At 41.1% G+C, this 19,433-nt stretch overlaps 1 protein-coding gene across 1 annotated transcript in view; it reads right to left on the bottom strand.

Annotated features, from left to right (window-relative positions):
* LOC308062902 (uncharacterized protein) overlaps positions 1-19,433 on the bottom strand; it is a 108,091-nt gene that overhangs the window by 66,151 nt on the left and 22,507 nt on the right. The window lies entirely within an intron of this gene.

Genomic DNA, 19,433 nt, shown 5'->3' with positions numbered 1-19,433 from the left:
ACTCTCCTGCTTTCTGCATGTGACACATTACAGGTGCACCTTTTAGACTTCTGCTACAATCCTAAATTTCTCGTAAGCATTGAGAATTATGACATCTGGTGACAGAGTATGATCTATGGATTCTTCTGAAGTAGCATCTACTGTGTGGTTATCTGCCAGAGCAAGGAAGAGATGATGCAGTTGCCCAGATGCTGCCTGATGGTTCTGCACTCCTACTCATCTACACATAGTCCATCAAGTGCAGTGTGCTCATATATACTCTTTGTTATGCCAGACGACATGGTATATGCTTTTAAAAAAGCAGGTCCTGACTGTGATCCGTAAGGCTCTATCATGTGCTCTGCAGCTGATTCACAAAACCTACAGAACAATAATATTTACCAGTTTGTCAGTTCTATGCGGTTACACTAGTGTCCAAAGAATGAGGACTGGTACTGGTCCATATCTCAAAGTTTGGGAAGCACTAGTACTCATAGTTTCTACCTTGGTACATCAAAGATATCCTGCTCATAAGGAGTAACTGTATGTGCACTCTGAAGAAGTACACTTGTACAGCTTCAGCCTTCACCCCTCAGTATCCCTGGCATGCTGGGACACCTTTATTAACGTGTCCCATATCTCATAGGTCAGGTGAGTGGTATAAGTATTCCAGCTCAGTGGCTTCACTCCAGAATAGGTGTCAAATCACCATATCTCATCCACAGGCTCTGTACCCCACCTACCAACTCATTTGTCTGTGAATGAAACTTGCTTCTTCTAGTGACAAATAAGTTCTTAAACATAAGGCCAAGAACCAAAGGATTCACTGTCAAGAAAGTAATTACACTATTCTGTCGTTATGAAGATCCTAAGTATACTAATCTTAAACAAGAGCTCAGCAGAGTGGACTAGCATGTCACAAGCACACTCAATGTCAGCGTCACACACGTAGAGTAGCATTTCTGTCACTGGCAAATTTCATCCTCACAATTGCTGAACAGTCGTAATCCCTTTGTAGGATCACGAACAAATTTGAAGAGATCCCAGAAGTGTCCTCATCTTTGTGTTTATCCATTTCTGAGATCTCCAAACACTTCTGTGGTTTGACAGCGATTCCCCTGCTACAAGTGACGTGAAAGACAGCTGTAAACTTCTCCTAAGTACCTTGCCAAAGCTGTGCCGTGCAGTATGCCAGAGCGGAGAGTGCCCTATGGTACAAGGTCTTTGAGAACCACTTGTATTAAACCACGCTGCTCTGCAGAGTTTCTGAGCAGTGCTGTTATCTGTACGTGAGCTGCTGCAAATCCTTACACCCTTGGTTCACACCTGTTGTTTTCAACATGTACAGCACTCATATCACCGAAGTGCAAAGATGTCCAAGGTACAGGAAGTAATAGCAAGGCACTTTATACATCAAACCCTGCAGGAAAACTACTCACACATACACCTCATGAATTATAAGACTATTTACATGTCAACAGTAACACTATTGTCTAATACACATAACAGCATGAGCACAGACAGGCTTTCTTTTCTGTAGAGGAGAAAAAAGAAATGGTACACAATCCAACAGAGAGAGATGGCTTTTGAATCCATATTACATTTTCCATACCAACTATTTTTCATTGAGAATTCGAACGCAGCTCAACTTCAACTAGAGTGCAAAGCAGCGTAAAAACTATGAATCATTATGGAAGTATTTTCATAATGTAATCCTTTGGCTTATATTTAGCATTAGTGATTGATTTTTAGTCTTTTTAGCATTTACAGTTGTAGCATTTTGCTTAATTCATATAGTTTCTTTGAGCATCAGCTAGGACACCGATGATGACTTTGAGGGAAAAAAGTCACCAAACCCAACAATTACAATTTAAGTTCACCATGTAAAAGATTTTGATGGTATAAACTGCAGAAAGGTTAAACCTTGAACTAGTAAATTCATCTTTCAAATAAAAAAAAAACCCTTTCACTCCTGAAATTATATTAGCTCTTAAAAGGGAAAAGACAACCAAGTGAGATTTTCTTCTGCAGGTTTCAAGTTCAAATCCAGACTACCTGGGTAGGTACGAAAATTGTTGTCACCTCATTCATACCTAGTGTCTCCCCTAAATTAATTTGGTAGATCTCGCTTCAAACTCACCACAGTCCTTCGCACTAAGTAACAGGATGTACAGGCAACAAAAAAAAAATATGGGTCCTGGAAGGCTACACTACTTTTGTTATGCTCAGAAGACAGGACTGTTCCTCTTTTGGCAGTCGGTAAGCATGCCTCCGTCATACAATTAATCCAGGCTCTAATTCAAGCTCCTGTAATAAAGATTACAACTCGCTGACCTGAGTTACAAGCAATTTCTAAGCCCAGACTGGCTTTTACAGGTTAGACCTTAGTGTCACCTATAACTCGGACACAAAGTAACACACGATGCGAATGAAAGGGCAGCTGGAGAGGGTGAGAAGGGGAAATCGCTTCAGTGTCCCTGGTTCTTCCTCCCCCACTCTTCTGCAATACTTAGGGATGAGGAGATGAACAAATGCATTTTCTTTCTGCATATGAGACAGATTTCTATCAGATAGGTACAAAAACCAACTTTTTCTAAGTGCCATCACCATCACACGCAACTGTGAGAGAAGGATGATTTTAGCAGTTGTGTTTTCTGTAGCTCAGAAAACTGTGACAAAGAAATCAAGGAGGTCAAAGAAAATAGGATTTCATTAATCAAGGTGAGTAAAGAGAAGGGCTTGAACAAAAGTTGCAGCACTCTGGAGAGAATGAAAAAGCCCGATTCTCATGGTAATGTGCTGGAGACGCATTAGGATTTAGAACCAGTAGTCTACATGGCAAGGATAGGAAAAAAGGGAGACCTGGAGGCATTTTGCAGGCTACAAAAGCTTCAGTGACAAAAAGTTGGGGATACTGGGACAGCCTATTAATCTGCCCATCAACTTACAGCTTCTATTTGATGCTCTGATTATATTTTGTACTTTGATACTCAGCAAGCCAGTGTGAATTAGAACTACTTTGAGGTGGAAAACTTGGCTGTGGTGAAGAGGGAAAAGCTGGGCCATCGGCAGAAAGGGTCGTACTGTAACATGCCACAGGCGATGATCAGCTTTGGTCACTGACCTCTAATGACCACCTGCCAGCACTCCCCTCAAGAGTCAGAACCCACAAAATTTCAGAAAAATGAGGAAACCCCCCCCCGTACACTGGTTTAAAAGAAAGTCTGTACAACAAAGGGCTTGACACCTACAAGGGGTAACAGACTCAGCAAAGAGGAATGGAGGCAGGACCTCTTTATGCTGGCCTCTCCTAAACCACGGGCCAGAACTCAGAAAACCTTCAGGAATAGGAAGGATTTCAAGGGAGGTAATTTCGTTCAGGTGAGTATTATTACTCATATATCAGCAATTCTCACACATTCTGAGTGACAGAGATCTATGTCTTGCACCTAACTGAGCAGAGCTGGATAGAAAGCAGTCAGTCATCAGCGCCCCTTTCCCTCCCATTCCCAGAAGACAGAGCCTGCAGAGGTGAAACTAGAGATGGTGCTTGGATACTGCCCAAACTCACTTTTAGTTTAGAAGCAAAGAGATTCAACTGGGGCTGAGCCTAATGCAGCTGAGAAAGAAAAAGGGACAAAGGACTGGTGAAAAAGCACTGAAGAATTTTTAATTTACTAACCTACTCTCACTGCTACAAAAACAAGGGTTTATCTTGCAAAACAGTGACATGAAGGAAAGGCTGTAAGTGGCTGCTAAATGAAATGCAGATAATATCATTGCAAGTAGGCAAAACGTGTTCTCCTATCTCTGTTAACTTGCTCTATTCCAAATTGCCTACAACAGGTGGCAGAGTCTGGATGCAATGTATTTTGTACCTTGTAACAGCTGTGAACAGGGTACACACTGAAATGTTAAAGAGACATTACTTGTCGCAACTGTCTCACATGACCAAGAGCAGTTCCAGAATTCAAAATATTTCCTTGTTCTGAAGTTAAATTGGGCCACTGTGATATTAGTTCTGCAATTTAATACTCAACAGCTTTGAGGGACAGATAGATAGATAGAAAGAAATGGGATTAGAAACCTGCAACATTTTCCACATTTTGATAGGTTTTTACATGACACTAGCACAAGACCATGTCAAATGGCTTTTTAATAATTGTATTAGAGATTGCAGAGGCCAATTCTTCAGCTAGCACAAAGTGGTGTAGTTGTTGACTTTAGCTACGATGATTAACATTAGTTGACAGTCTCTCTATATACACACCCTATGTAGTTCCATATTTACAGCTTCATCCAAACCAAAATATAATGACCAAACTGGGAATCTAGCTAAAACATCCATTACTGACTTCCAAAGTAGAAGCCAAAGCAGCTGATTAACACCAGGTTACAGTATCTAAAACGACAGCTTTTTCTAAATAACCAAGGGGAAACCAAAGAGAGAAAGTAGCTGAGTGAATGAATGCTATAACCAGTGAGCTTGATTTAGAGGTCTTCAGAGAAACATCTCTTTTTATGCAACTTTAATGTAATATGTACCTTTTCTCAGATTAATACTAAAGGCTACCCACAGAAATGCACCAGTTCATTATCGTCATCAGGAAACAATCCAACATATATGGTTTCTTAGAGAAGACCATAAATTCACATTACAGTAACTCCCTTCTTTTCTAAATAAAGCTCTTCCAAATGCAAGGACCCAGAAACAGAAGAGCTTGGGGATTTTGTGTCTTTGGTTCTTTTTAATAAGTGTTCTAAAGCTGATTTTCATTATCGGCAATGAAATTGTAATAATCAATACATACTTTCAAGAATATAAAGTAAATTTTAAATATGGAATGAAGTGTATATATAACACGGTTTATCTGCCTTCTAAATTACAAACAAGTCTGGGCAATAGTCCTAGTACCCATTAATGTTAAATATAACAACTGTTTTCAGACATTAAACATCCTACAACTTGATGAATGTTATACAATTATTACATTGTGTGTATATAAGTTGCATCATGTCATGTGCAGTGCATAAAAGATCAATGGATGCTTCTATTTTAAATGTCATTTTGAAGGTGATTATAATTCATATTTTAATTAAATCTACCTTAAGTCGGAAAGGTGTATTCACTGCCCAGAAATCAATCTCTCAAAAAAATTTTCTGTGGATTCAAGTTTTGCTTCTACCACCATTTATTTTCCTACTTCAGCCTAATATCAAAATAAATAGATTTTAGAAAGCCCTACAGGCAAAAATAAATGTACAGATACATCAACATTTTTGTATACATAGCTCCCATCTGTACATACATTTATTATTTCTTCATTAATACAGCATTCTTACCCTTCAAAAAGATTCTTTGTAACTTTTCCTTACCAAAAAATGAGTAAAAACTAAAGGGCACCACTGAAATTTAGTCTTGTCAGCTGTAGCACAGTGACAGTCAGACAGAGAATCTGTGGCAAGGACACCGAACCAGAAAAGACTATGGGACAAATCGTGGCTACATGGTCTTCATGAAACCCAACTCTTGTAATTTTGAAGCATACTCCCTGAAATTGGATGAAAAGCAGAGTGCACTACAGAACTCCCAGCATCATCTGTTGGTTATGTCTTTGTTTTATTTAAAGAACATGCTTTTTAGCACAGTTTACCTCTCCACAGCCTGCTTTGTTCAGGCAGCTTTAGACTTCCAGTGTAAGTTAGCCTACTGTACTCTCCTGGAGCATACGAGGCCTGGTCCACCTAGGAAAGCAGGCTCCAGACGGGGCTGCAGCCCCACTAGTCTTGCTCTCAGTCTGGAAAGCAGTCAAGCCTGGATTTTAGGAGAGTCTGGAACTGTCACAACCTCTTATGTCTACCAAAATTGCCAGGGTTAGTGAGCTTCAGCTCATAGCTGGTAGACCACACACAGTCCACAACGGCCACATGCCTGGCCCACTGCTAATAGCGTTTCATTCAGACCCACAACTGGGGGCTGTCCTGGGGCAGGACCTGGTTCACTGTGACAGGATGCAAGCACAGCAATTCTGACACCACTGTCTTGTTACACCCCGGTGAGCATCTGGACCTGGCTTCTGACCTGCTCACAAACACTCTGCTTGAGTACCCTCTCCTGTGGAGAAGGGTCCACGTTCTCCCACTTACAGCAACGCATGTTCACAGTCTAAACAAGGGGAAGACCCACAACATCATGGGCATTTTCAGTTTGCAATAAAAGTGGAAGCAGAATGGTGGTAATGGTAGATAACAGGCTACAGATTATTTGTTTTGATCCCATGTACTTCTACTTTATTTCCCATATGGTCCCATTAACAAGCCATTTGAAGAGTCTTGATGCGCACATGGCTTTAAACACCAGTACCTGCCCCCTTCCCAGACTAATTAAGCTCCTCACTGGTATGCTCCCATCACCTCTTCAGCAAAACAGGACTAACTTCAGCATCAGTGAGAAGAACCTCAGAAGAGACCTTCAAAGTAGCCTTGTTGATTTACTGATTAGACTCAGATCTCAAGGCTCCACAATTTTGTTAGCCTTTCTTCAAACTACTTCTGTTGCATTTAATGAATTATTTCATTTATGTGTTTATGATAAACTATTAAAACACCAAAGAGAAATCACAGAGGTTCCATTAAAATGACATATCAGATTCAATCTTAGTATCTATGAATAACCTCCAACGTTTTATCAATAGTGCACCCCCAGCTTTGCACCAGGCTACCATTCAAAACAAAATCTTAACAACATCCAGACGCCCACAAATCCCACATACTAGCATGGGATCGGATCAAACTCTTGCTTATAGGTCATCAGAGTGGTGCACTCTGTTTTGTTTTGCAATTGCAGAAAAGAGCTTCCCAGGCATCCAGCCTTTCCCTGTGGAGGGAGACAGAACTGCCCTCCCTCCGCCATGCTACTTGCAACAAGAGACTGACCACAGCAGCGTGCTCCGGGAGGTATCTGCAGAGGTGCTGGGGCACCACAGCTGTGTCATCAGGACATTGGAACAGATTCACAGTCTTCATTTAGGGCCCCATCACTGTCACGCATCCCCTGTATAGATGCTACTGAAAAAGCAAGTAATACAGACCTCTCCTTGTACCACCAATAAAGACTTCTCAGTTCCTTGAGCCTACAAATCTTCTTCCACTAAAACTTAAGGATACTGAAGGCCTATTAGCTCAAAAAAGGCTGAAAGCTAGCTACCCTAGAAGGTGACCGTGCTTAGCATCTTGAACCTTAGAAAGCTCATGCCTCAGTTCTTCAGCCATAAAACAAGGATAAAAGTTATTTCCCTAACTCACTGGAATGTGAAAATCAAAAATGCAAGGTATCCAACTTACAAGGTAACAAGAATAACAAACGTTCTCTAGAGTACTACATAAAAAAATAAACTTGGCAAATAAAATGTTTTGCTAAAGCACTCCCTGGCTATTAATGGATTAAACATTTGCTGAAAAAAGTGTAAAAGGTTTGAAGGTCCAGAATTCAAAGTTTTAACAGGCCTGATAATACTTACTTCACCCTTCTACTACCTTAGCTGAGAAGCCCCCTTAGGGCATTAGTTGATCTTATATACAGTAAAGCACGCGCTGTAGGACAGTGAGTGGAAATATGGATTAGAGTATCAGCTTCCGAATCCTCTCTTGCTAACACATTTAAATCTGAACTTTATTGTTAGGTTGTTTTAAGGTGGGGAGTTTGGTGCCTGATTTCTGAACCATTATGCACACGTACATTCTTCTAAAACTGCAAGGTAAGTTGGTTCACTTGTGGAACTGAAACATAACCTTTAATTTTACAGCCTATACTTTAGAAAATTATGTGTTTGAGTGGCTGAGGCTTTTGGAAGGTGGGAGTGGTACATCAACCACATAAGAAGTGGAAAGCCACAAGAGAATTCTTTGTGCTGTGAATAATGAGTCAGGAATACAGTTACGAAAAGCACATATCCCACTCTTTCATCAATGTGCAGGCTCTTTCCTAAAGCTATTCTCATCTTCTGCAGCCACTGGTAAAATTCACAAACTTAACCTCAGATCCAGTATAAACAAATGAAATGTAAATGTCAGTGTGGTTGTAGCTACCTCCCCTAGAGCTGATTGTGCCACAGGATTAGACTGAATGTAAACAATAGGGAAAGTACAGCACTTTGAAAGAAACATGTCAATTTAAATTACATAGGGCTTCTTATTTTATCTTACAAACCATGATCCAAGTAAGATTCTCTGGCTTTCTGCCAACAACTGGGTACAGGCACTGAAGACCAATGACTATTTGCCTTTTGTGACACTTGAAAGTCTTTGGATTAATTCACAGCCCACTATTTGCAACCCAACTCAACAACAGCCCACTGCTGAGCTCTCATTGCCTGTCCCTTTGGTGTCTGGTATAACTTGCTAAACAGAGCATCCCAAAAGCAAATCTCCCTGAGAGCAAGGTCACACAGGCAAATAGATACAGGATGACTGCCAGCCTCCTACGCACTAGGGATACTTTATACAGTCCATGTAAGTATGTATATAGACACTCTCCCCCTCCCCAAACACCACACCCTGGAACAGCTGAAAGAACAGGCCTTAACTCTGCAGTAACTTGTCCAGCATGTTGGGGTTTGTAGCCTCCATTTGACTCAGACAAGGTTTAGTTCCGATTAAACCTGCCACAATTGGTTTGCTTCCCTAGACAAGACAAGCAAAAACTTATTGAAGCACACTCATCAGTGCTTTCTAAAACTTCAAAGATGATCTCGAATAAGCAGGGCAAGTCTACACAGCTATAATCATGTATTATTACATTAATATAATCTTCCTATCTTTAGGAACAAAAAAATTAAGAACCATTATTTAGAGTACGTGGTGGTGCTAAAATGTTTTAACTCACAGAAAACAGTATTCTTAATAGTATGGCTTCCCCAAGATTAGCATAAGCACTCTCTTCCTTTAAAAATCTGGGCTAAATAAGACCCTGCAGAGATCTTCTTTTAGGTTAAGGTGTCGGCTTTTCAGGAATTTTGATTTGTGATTCTAGGAAATACTACTGATACTGATCCTACACTTTTTCACAAAATCTTTGCTCGGAAATTTAAATACACAGAGTTTTCTAAATGGACTGTTTTAACTCTGTTGCTATATACCGAACATAATTCTGTGCACAAATACAGTTATTTGGGGAGCCGTGGTTACAGATGGACATCCTGGCTGTGGATCAGTCTAGCTTGCATTGCCCCGCTGATGACAGCCCAAGCACACCTCAACGTCTTTTACAGGTTGGTAGTGCAATGATAGCCTCTGAACAGAGGCTTCTGCAGCATCAGATGCAATAAGAGTTGTGGTCATTTCTAAAGTAATGGCTTTATAAAGTATTATAAATAGCAATAATATTCATATTTAAATAGCAAATGTTTCAAAGGACAAGATAGCCATCTGATCAGTATATGCTTTGAAATTTCACACAGCATTACCAGGAATGTTTTCTCAGCACGTGTAAACCAAGATTAGAGCTTTTTCATTGCAACATTCATACTGAAGCCCATGACAGTTATCAGACAACACTCCACTGGAAAGTGACATCTCTGACACTGGTAAAATTGAGCCATCAGCATAAACACAACAATATCTTTCTTGTTTGATACTGTTTTAAGGCAAGAGTATGACAATTATAGAAGGAGATAGGCACAACAAAAAAAAAGGATTACTGGAAGCACCGGAGTGAGATGGTAGTTGGTCAGACCCATGAGGCTGAAGGAATTGCTGACCCTGTAGTGAGACTGCCTTACCCATTTTTCTTCTCTCAGTGTGGGGCAGCACTGCACACTCGTTATAACCAGGCCAACACAACAGCATGAGTGAACACAGACCCATCCAGCGGGCAATAATAACATAAAGGAGTGAGATCAAATCAAAGCAGGAATGCAGACATTTTATCCCATTCCCCTAAGCACTTGAGTGTTAAACCTGCTGTGATTGCCTTAGGCAAAGTCTGACCCACTGACTGTCCTGAAATCAAATATGGCAATAGATTTTCAAAGTACAAGCTCTATGTACACATCTCAGATAATTTTCAGAGACATTTAGTTCAAGCAAACTGCCGTGGAATAAGCACAATTACATTTCCTCCTACACTATCCCGCAACTCAGCCACATTCTGGTTTAAACTTTTGACTCATTCTATTTTTATGCTGGTTGTTCATTTCATAATCGAGTTGTTATATGTTTCACTTTCACTACTTATTTTCTTTTGCAATCACCCTAGGATAGGGACTAATTATTTTAATAGTTCTCATTATAACATGCTAGTGAATTTGGTTTTCCCTTTTTTTTTTTGGAGTTATGTTTATACAAACTCTTTTTTTTCTTATTCCCACTAAATCACAAGAAAAATATCAAATTCTGTTACGGGTTACAGAAATAAACAGTGCTTTTAGCAAATTCTTGAACAACAAATCAAGGAAATAGGAGTGAGCATGATGAAAGAGTTGGAAAGGCTCATGACCAAGGAATTAAAAGGATATAAAATACTGCAATATCACTACATCTAAATACACTACAATGAAAAGGTTTTGAAGATAACAAAAGCCTGAAAATCAGACCACTCAACATACAACTTTATGAAATATACAAGCCTGAGAAAGACATGTGGGCACAACTTACAACAGCAGCAAACATTAAAGCCAAAATAAATCAACCTCTGTGTGTATGCATACGCATCTGCATGTTTAACCACCTAAACTTCTCACCTCCAAGGTGAGAAATTTTGATAAGCAAATAGGTTTTCCTTTACCCCAACTTTTCGTGCTTACGCAGCCCTGACTATATAAATAGTCCAAAACGTGAAGACAGAGGGTCTTGCAAAGGAAAAGGAAGCTGCTTTAGAAAATATCAAGAGACAAAGACAGATGTCCAGGTACTTGGACAGAGACTTACAGTGCTGGTTGAACTTACTTACAGACCCACTCTGTCATGTGTATCTACCTGTTTATGCGTGTGCCTGCATATGTCACGGGCACGCACATTCATTCAGAAAGGCTCCCCGTCAAAAAATTAAAAAAATGAAAAATATAACAAAAGCGTACCCTGTTAAAAGCGACCGAACCAACCCAAGACAGACCAAAAGAGGAATACAGATTGGCAGGGCCCTCTGAAAGTCTCTGGCCAGCCCCCTAGCCGAAGCACAGGACCTCTTCCCATGAAGTCTCGAGTGTCTCCAGAGATGGATTTTCTGCAGCCTCTGCTGGGACAGCCTGGCCCAGGGCTTAACCACGCGCTGTGGGAAACATTTTTCCTAATACCCGCCAGCTCTGCCCTTGCTCCAGCCTGCTGGCTCCTGTCCTTTTGCTGTATCCGCCTCGAGAGGAGCCTGCCCCTGCCTTCTCTGCGGCTCCTGGGGGTATTTGAAGAGCACGGTGCCACCCCCGAGCCTGCTCCTTCCCATGCTGAACCGCCTTTGTGGCGCTGAGCTGGACTTTCTCCAGGCTGTCAGCGTTGCTCTTGTTCTAGAGTCCCAAAACTGGAGACACGCTGTTCCAGAGCAGAGGGCAACGGTCCCTTCTCTGTGTTTGGCAACTTCATCCCTGCAAGGGTACGCTCCTGACTCGTGCTCTCCCGCTTGCCCACCGGGACCCAGCCCCCCCCTCAGCGGGGCCTTGAGCTTCCCGACGTTCCCGGCAGCCCATCCCTCCAGCTTGCCGGGGGAGTGACCCGTGCCGAGGTCCTTCTTGAGGGACTGTGACCTTGTCCTGTTGACCAGGTTGACATTGCAGATGTTAAGTAGTGCCAGACACAGAAATTACGAGAAACACCACTTACAATGAGCATGCAGCTAAAGTACTAACCACTGGCCTTTTGAGCTTGATAGTTCAGCCATTTTTTTGCCTATTTTCTAATTCCAGCCCTCTTAGTCTGTATTTCCTCAAGTTGACTATAGGGATAATACACAAGTCAGTGTTGAAAGCCTTCCTAAAAGAAATTCACCGCTACCCCCTCATTCACAGAACCAGTCATTTCAAGAGAGAAGGCATTTCAGATTTATCACCTACAGTTTGCCCTTCAAAATCTGCCTTGGCTTTTCCCAATCACCTTCTTATCCTCCACATGCCTGGAAAAAGTGTCTATGAGAACTTGCCCCATGATTTTCAGGGCTTTGGGGACATAAGGCTGTCCAACCCGTAGTTTGCCAAATACCTTTTTTGAAAATGGATGCGCTATTTCCTCCTTTCCAGTCAACAGAAACCTCTCCTGATTGCCATGACCTCTCAAAGATAAGAGCTCAGCTTCACCATGGCATTTGCTGGCTTCATCATCATCCTTGGACGCAGTATGTCTTATCTGACAGACTTTATACATCCAACTTACTTGAAGACCCTAACTTAGTCCTCCCTACCATGGATAGAAACCCTGCTCCCAAAACTCTCTGCTGCTACGCATGGAGATCTGTGAGGCCTATATGAGGCCTATACATACTTAGCTGCTGTAAATACACACACAAACACCACATCTAGAGTACTCAAACAAATGGCAACTATATATATAAACCTGTCTACTTGTCAGTGCTAGCAAACCAGACAATTAAATACAGATAGAGACATAATAAAAACTGCTTACAGTACACGAGGGGACTTTGTCAGCATGAGGATACCTGCCTAAAAGAGCATGTTTTACCTGAGAACAGAAAGATATGCCCACAGCTCATCTAACCTCAGAGGACTTTATACTTAGCTACTAATACATGGCATGTGGTATTCATAGGGAGCTATACTGACAGTGAATGCTTGCAATGAGCTCATTGTCCAGTCAGCGCATCTCATGCTGAGAAAACGAAACCACATTTGGATGTTCGCCAGTTCAAATTCCAATTTGAATTCTGTGCCTTTTTCTTGTTTTCTAAACTCTGTCACCCTGCGTGCATGCTGTGTTTGAAGCGTGTTGACACCCTCCGCCTTGATGCAGCTGGCACCCCAGATCAATTACTGGACGCCCAACTTGAAAACACTTGAAAGGCAAACCACAGGGCAGACGATACGGTTGGCTCCCAGGCCTGCTGGATTATTGGCTGACCCAGCATAGCTTCATCCCAGTTGAGTTCCTTTATTTTGTATCTCTTCTCTGAAAACCATGGAGATTTCCAAATACTCTGTGTACTAATTCGATTTTCCAGTGGCTATCACAACATTGACATGGTAATTAAGAACGTAATTTTCTAAGACACACTGAACTTTGAAAGCAGCCTGGTTTTGGTTCCTATAATTTAGTCTGATCTACTTCCAATTCTCAACTTTCTTTTGCTCTTCCTCTGCAGAGATGCCCAGAGTAGCACTACTGCACGTTGGTGATTCTGATCAGTAACTGTTAAGATTATCGGCACTCACATTCATTGGGTTTTTCTTCTAGTTAGTCAAGATCCAGTTTGGATTAAGGCCCAACGCGCTGCACATGCAGATAGATTAAAAGAGACTCCCAGTTTTGTACAGCTTAGCCAAAAAAAGCCAACGATCACCACTCACTGTGGGAGTGACTGCTCTATTAAAGATGAGGCTTCCAGCATTGATTATGCAAACAAACCCAGTGGCAGCCCGACAGCTCATGCCAACAGCAGTCAGTGAGCTTAGGCTGTTGCTATCACTTACGTGCAGCAGCTCTGAAAAGGATGTGCAAAGCAAAGCCCAGCTTTCAGCCGCTAAGGGGGAAAGACTCCCATACTCCCAATGAGTAGCGACAGTAATATCCTACTATATCGCGACACTAAGCATACCAGCGGCAACAGCAGTTCTGAAGCAAGCTCTCCCAGCTTCTCCACTCTGCAGACAGCTCCTCTTCAGATGCGAAGGTCCACTAAAGCTCTGTGCCCGAAGCTTGGTGTCAGTTCACAGTATTAATGAAGCCATTAAGGGTTTTAATTTCAGAGAGTGTTTTATGGTTTTGATATCTGGTCAGCTTCTAATCAGGTAAATCTAATGTGAGGAAGAACTGAAAAAGATTCTCACTGTTCATTTTGTCTGCACGTGGTCATGCAGGGTAGTTTTATCTTTATTTAAATACTAATAAAAAGAGGCAGTTCCTCATTATGAATATCTACTCATACTTCATGCATAGCCAACATTTTTACGTATTCATAGCCAACTTGAAGGCAAACAGAAGGACCTGGTTACTAGCATTTTTCATTAAGAGCCGAGTGAGCATGCTTCTCCCCTTAGTATTAAGTTTTGCCATGATTTAAAGGATACCAGGTTAAGGAAGGATGAACTGCTTGTCACTACTGTGTGTTCCACAAAACTACCATTTATGCATCAGGAAAAAAACCCCTGCTTGTCACACTGAAATACCTAACGACATTTTCCATTAATATTCAGTCCTTGGTTCTCACTTCTGTCTGGTTCTGGTAGCAATTCCCCATGACCACTGCATAAGCTTTCATTAGGTTACTTATCCTTGAGAAGCACTTTCATTTGCCATAGATATGACTGGAAGGATAACTTGGTTGCTCAGTAGTGGGCTCTTCTCCCTGCCCCCCCTTCATTTAATTTGAGGAAAACAATAAGAGAGACTTCACTCTGCTTCTTCCCATCTCTTTCAAATATGATGAAAATAAGATAAAAACCCTCTGTCAGGTCTGTCACTAAAATTTCACTTTATTTATTATGAAATAACATGTTTTTCCCAAGGGAGAAAGCAATTCAGCTTCTCCTGTCATCATCATATACTAAAAGGGAGGGAGAATTGCCTACTTTTGATCAATAAATTCTTTTGTGCTGATAAATGTGAAAATATCAGGTAAGCTTTTTTTTTGTATGTTATTCAGGAGAAGAATTTGTAAACGATCTATTTGCTGGCTTATTTGGTCCCTATAGGAACCTCGGTACACTACTTCCAGTACTCCTAAGAGTATTTCTGGGAGAGACAGTAAAGAATCCTGACAAACATTTGGGTATCTCTTCTTTTTCCCTTTTCCTGTTAAAAAAAAAAAAAAAAAAGTCCTCCTTGGCTGCATTTTATATTCCATTCTTTTTTCTTTATCTGTCCCCTATTCTTTATTCCCCTCCCCCACAAGAGATTGTGGGCCTTTCTCCCTCACTCACTGTGAATGTCATTACCCTAGGGACATCAAGAAAATTTCCAGATGTAAACAAAAACATAAATCCCTCTGCTTCTCTGCTCCTACTTTCTTCTCTTCTGCATTCCCCTCCCCCTCCTGCTTCATAAGTACTTTTGTATGTTTAGCGACCTGCAGAGACTGAGGGTGGAAGACATGAAATCAGAAGCAAACAAAACCTCTGCTTGCTTTAGCTTAGTCATTAATAGCACCATTAGCTTATTGAACTCCAGGATATATCATGTCACAATTCATGATTCAGGGTCTTTGAATTGCTTTTGTATTGTTTATATCCTGAGTCAGAGTCTCTCAGATAATTTAGGCTTAATCATTCTTCTGCAACAACAGTCTTACGGGTACCATTTAATCAAATCTATCAGTCATGCTATGAGACATCTTGAGGTTTCGGAAGAATCACTAGGCACTGACTTAGCATTTATTTACTCAGGGGAGTAAAACTGTTATTTGTGCTTCAGTTTGGCAAAAATGCTAAATGACAGGGAAGCTCGGTGACCTGAGGTATTTGTATTTTGTTGGTTTGGGAGCTGGGAGCTCAAGTGGATAGCAGAAATATGGGAATGAGGAAAGAATCCTGACCTCGAATAGCAGCCATGAACCAACCACTCTCAGTCAGTGCATGCAGTTTGCTTGGCTTTCTTCTGTGACCAGACCTAAGCAGGCAGTAAACCAAGCAAGTAATAGCCATTAGAAGTGTGAACAAGTGAAAAAAACTCTTATTCCAATGTGTTGCTCCAGTACTTGTTATCGGAATGCTCTTGAGAAGTATTATACAGTGTGGATGTATTTATTCTTACAGTCCCCCTTCCTCTGTAATTGGGGTCAGAGAAAAAGAGCACAGGCAGGAAGTCAAGCCAGCCCTGCCATGTGTTTTGTGTAATATCATAATTTCATAAACAAAGAAAAAATACCTCAATAGCCCGATTTTGAGTTTATGCTTGATCTGCAAGTCTACCTTTTGCCACTTGAGTCTTGCAAAGGCATCAAAGCAAAGTATCAGCAGAACGGTCTAAGAGCCCATGTTGCAGGATATAACCGTGCCTTTTATTTCAAGTATGTCTTTAGAGACTTAAGAATATTAAGGGAGGTTTCCAATCATGTTGTACAATTTTTTGGGGAAGTTTTGGTGGGTTTTTTTGTTTGTTTTTTTTGTTTAAACACACACATATCCTCTTACTGTTGTTTTGTTGTAGAAAACATTTAACCACTGGTTGGCAAGGAAACCAGCTTCTGATGTGTTGTCTGCCAATTCAGACACACAGTCAACACAGATATAAAAGTATCCTCTACAGCACAAAAAAAAAAAAAAAACCTATAGAAAATCTAATCTTCTGTTGTTGTTATTTATGAAAATGGTACTTAAGCATTTTTTATCTGCTTTTGATTGGATGGAGGAGTATCACATATGACCAGGCTCTGGCTTTAATGCTCCTGGCAATACAAGGAAATTTATTTAATTTAGAAGAGAATTAGTAATTTCTCAAATCTAATTTATATCACTGACTCAAACACTTTTAAAAGATTGGGCAAATCCTCTTCCTCCACAGTCTCAGCTGGCTGACAACTTTTAGAGAAGTAATATTTAGTGAACAACATCCTTTTTCGTACTACTTAGATACTACAGCAGGATGAGAAGCTTGTTCCCATGGAATAAACTTTCTCAGGCTTTGTTCTACAAATGGTTTGCTTCTAGATCACATGCAACCTACAGATAGCTAAGCAATTTAATTAATTAATATCTGCAAATTTCTCTAAAGTATAACATACTTTTAACCTTTGGATTATGGATGGGGAAACCAATATAAAAACAACTGAGCTTCACAAAGTACTTGCAGCAAAACAAGGAACAGAATACCTCAAAGGTAAAAGCTCTGCATCTGTATCCTACAACCACTCTTCCCTGAAGAGTCTCCATGCTCCTGATTCAAAGGGTTAGTAAGCACATGGAACGGTTTACCCAGCGTATTACCCTGTAGGAGACAACTCCTCCGCTTTTCAAAGAATCCTGTGGGTGGCTGAGTGTTTCCTGCCCAGTGCTGTTGCCTGGTCATTGGAGGCTGTCAACAGCTGTCCATCCTGGGACCTTCCCTTGCACCCTTTGAATTACAAGTACAACATTCATCTGGTTTGCTTTTAGACCTTGCATGATAGACATACATACCTATGGCATTCACTTCCTCTCCCTAGTGTCTTACTCCTGCACTAAGCCTCAGGTCTGTTTGTCAACCATACAGTATCCTGGAGTTCCAGACTGTATTCAACGTTCTCTCCCACAGTCCACCAAATATATGAATTATGAAGTCCTCACAAACATAAGGGACTAAAGCATGTTGATAGCACAACTCTGTTTTCCCATATTTGTTGCTTTTCATATAAGGCGTATCAGTTTGGAGCCTGTCACGTTGTAGCTGCTGTTCAAAAGCTGCTGCATCTTTTTCTGTTCTCACATGGACCCGTCTTGCCCATGGACCTGGTCAAGTTCGTTGTCCACAACAGGATGCTATCTCTAAGCATAATTTCTTTGGGCTGGGTCTCTAGGCTCCTTTAAAAAGCAGAGGAAACTGTTAGGGAGGGTTTCAGCTCAGTGTACTCTCTAGATGCCTTTGTTTTGCTGCTGTGCGCTAGAAGTTGTTCTTAGTTTCATGTTCTTTGTGTCCTGAAATGAATGAAAGCAAGCCTGCAGAGCCTTTTACCACCCGTAGTCTAATTTGCCTTACCCTCAGTTCCACTTGCAGGTAGATGACCACCACACATACCAAGTTTTTCCTAAGATGCACATCTTCACATTTCTTCTACAATCTCCACTGCATTTTTGAAAAATACCTGTTTCTATCTTCAGCAACAGAACTAAGAGAGCAGCACTTCCCAAACAGTAATATCAGCACACGATGGAATTCACAGCTGTTTTCCAATATAGTGTTTGTCACATTTCTGTTGACCACGTTTTGCTGTTTAAAAACAGCATGTTTAACATTATTTCAGGGGATGCACTGAAGTACTTTTGAAGTAACTGGTCTGCATGGGAAATCAAAAATGCCATTTAGGAAACATGCAGGCCACTACTTGTTTACACATCTGTTCAGAAACAGGCTTATGCTTGCTCTTTCACAGCACCAATCTTGACCCATTGCGGCACAGCGCAGTTGAGCATAAGGAATTCAGCTACCTGACCATGCTACTGACCATGAAAACATTTATGCCAGTGCCTGCCACTTTTGTTGGCCAACAGGTAACAACAGGAAGCTACCAGCACTCTCAATTGCTACCTTAACTGTGGCAGTGGTGGCTTAAATGTATATGTTTTAATTTCATAAAGTTTCAAGCAATGCTGAAAAGTCTCATAACCGTGAGTTGCAAATGAGCTGTGCCCATATCTATTTAGTGATACTTTAAGGCAAGTATATTAAAAAAATACTCTTCAGCTGTTTATTACTTTGAATTAATAAAATTCTATTTGTTCTAAGATTCTAGATGTTCTTGGAAACCTGTAATCCAGCTTTAGAAACTGTAATGGTTTGAAAAATGAGCTTTATAGGTTCATTTGTCACAATGCCGGAGACAACTCGGCCCATTAAAATCATGCCCATACATGTCAAAGACAAGAATGACTTGAGTGAGATGCTGAAACACTGCAAACAAATTATTTTTTTTTTACTGAGAGTGTACTGTGCTCTGAGTACCATTAGAGAAATAAAATGCTTCTTTCAGAAGGCAATGGCACTAACAGGAGAGAGGCTGTGGACAGACAGGTATATCTGAGAAAACATTCTGAATACTAGGGACAGTAAAGTAAGGCGTAGGTTGCCTAAACTGTTGCTTATATGCCTACACTACTATGCTGCCTCCACAGGAAAATGCCTTTCAAAAATACTTAGATAACGGTGACCCTGTTATGGAGCAGAGAATAAATAAATAAATATATATCCTGCCTTATCCAACCTTGCCTGGGGAAAGTTGCAGTGTGACCACCATCAACTCCTTGCCAGTTTGCTCTGCCTGCCTTGTCAATCCTTATCCCCTGCTCTGCCTGCCTCTGTTATTTCCACCTTCTGAGCTCCTGCATCCTCAGCCTCGTGTCCAGCCTGCAGAGCCTGTGTCCTCCTGAAGCCCTGCAGCTATCGCCTCACGACAGTGCCTTAACACTTAGATAGGTCTATGAGAGTTGATGCTGAGGCCTCCTTAGTATGGAAGAGATACCCTGCTGCTTCAACATTATTTTTTTTTCAGACTGTGTCCCTTTGTTATCTCCTAGTAGCACTACCTTCCTCTGACAGTACAGTCACATGTACACAGCCCAAGCCGATAGGTAGGAACAGCCTTTTACTTCGTCTCTGTTGCATGTCTTGGC

This window comes from Falco punctatus (assembly GCF_963210335.1).
Source record: "Falco punctatus genome assembly, chromosome: 1".
Lineage (NCBI taxonomy): Eukaryota > Metazoa > Chordata > Aves > Falconiformes > Falconidae > Falco > Falco punctatus.
The sequence above is the reverse complement of the archived record's forward strand: the minus strand, read 5'-3'. Positions and strand labels throughout refer to the sequence as shown.